Below are 724 nucleotides of genomic sequence, written 5' to 3'. Positions count from 1 at the left end.
AAAGTCATGATGTGAGGTTTCAAGCTGAATTAGAAAAAAAAATTATTCTGGGGCTGGAGTGATAGCACAGTGGGTAGGGCATTTGCCTTGCATATGACTGACCTGGGTTCAATCCCTGGCATCCCATATAGTCCCCCAAGCCTGCCAGGGGGACTGAGGGCAGAGCCAGGAGTAACCCCTGAGTGTTGTCAGGACCGTAAACAAAAACAGAAAAACATTATTCTGAATGTGTAGTTGCCATTATTTTACCTTAGTCTTTCAGTACTGGGAGATTTCTTTTTTTTTTTATATGAAACGCTTCACGAATTTGCGTGTCATCCTTGCGCAGGGGCCATGCTAATCTTCTCTGTATCGTTCCAATTTTAGTATATGTGCTGCCGAAGCGAGCACTGTACTGGGAGATTTCAAGGTCACCAAAAATAAATTAGAAAAAAAATTATTCTTTTGTTTTTATTTGAAGGTTGAGGGTTTGGACTATATACCTGGTGCTAAGAGGCAACTCCTGGCTCTGTGTTCAGAGGTCACTCTGGGACCATATGGAGTGCCTTGAACTGAACCAGGGTCAGCCACACACCAAGAACCTTGATCCCTTTATTAGCTCACCACCCCTAAAACCTTTATTCTTTCTTTCTTTATTTATTTATTTGGTTTTGGGGCCACACCCAGCAGCATTCAGGGGTTACTCCTGGCTCTGCACTCAGAAATTGCTCCTGGCAAGCTCAGG

General features: G+C 43.6%; 1 non-coding gene across 1 annotated transcript; it reads right to left on the bottom strand.

Annotated features, from left to right (window-relative positions):
• Window positions 1-283: 283 nt before the first annotated feature.
• On the bottom strand, window positions 284-390 carry LOC126025083 (U6 spliceosomal RNA). Its single transcript, XR_007501130.1, has one exon. It is a non-coding gene; the product is annotated as a U6 spliceosomal RNA (small nuclear RNA).
• Between the last annotated feature and the right edge of the window lie 334 nt (window positions 391-724).

The sequence above is a fragment of the Suncus etruscus genome, chromosome 12 (assembly GCF_024139225.1).
Source record: "Suncus etruscus isolate mSunEtr1 chromosome 12, mSunEtr1.pri.cur, whole genome shotgun sequence".
NCBI classification, from domain to species: Eukaryota; Metazoa; Chordata; class Mammalia; order Eulipotyphla; family Soricidae; genus Suncus; species Suncus etruscus.
This window is presented reverse-complemented; position numbering and strand designations above follow the sequence as displayed.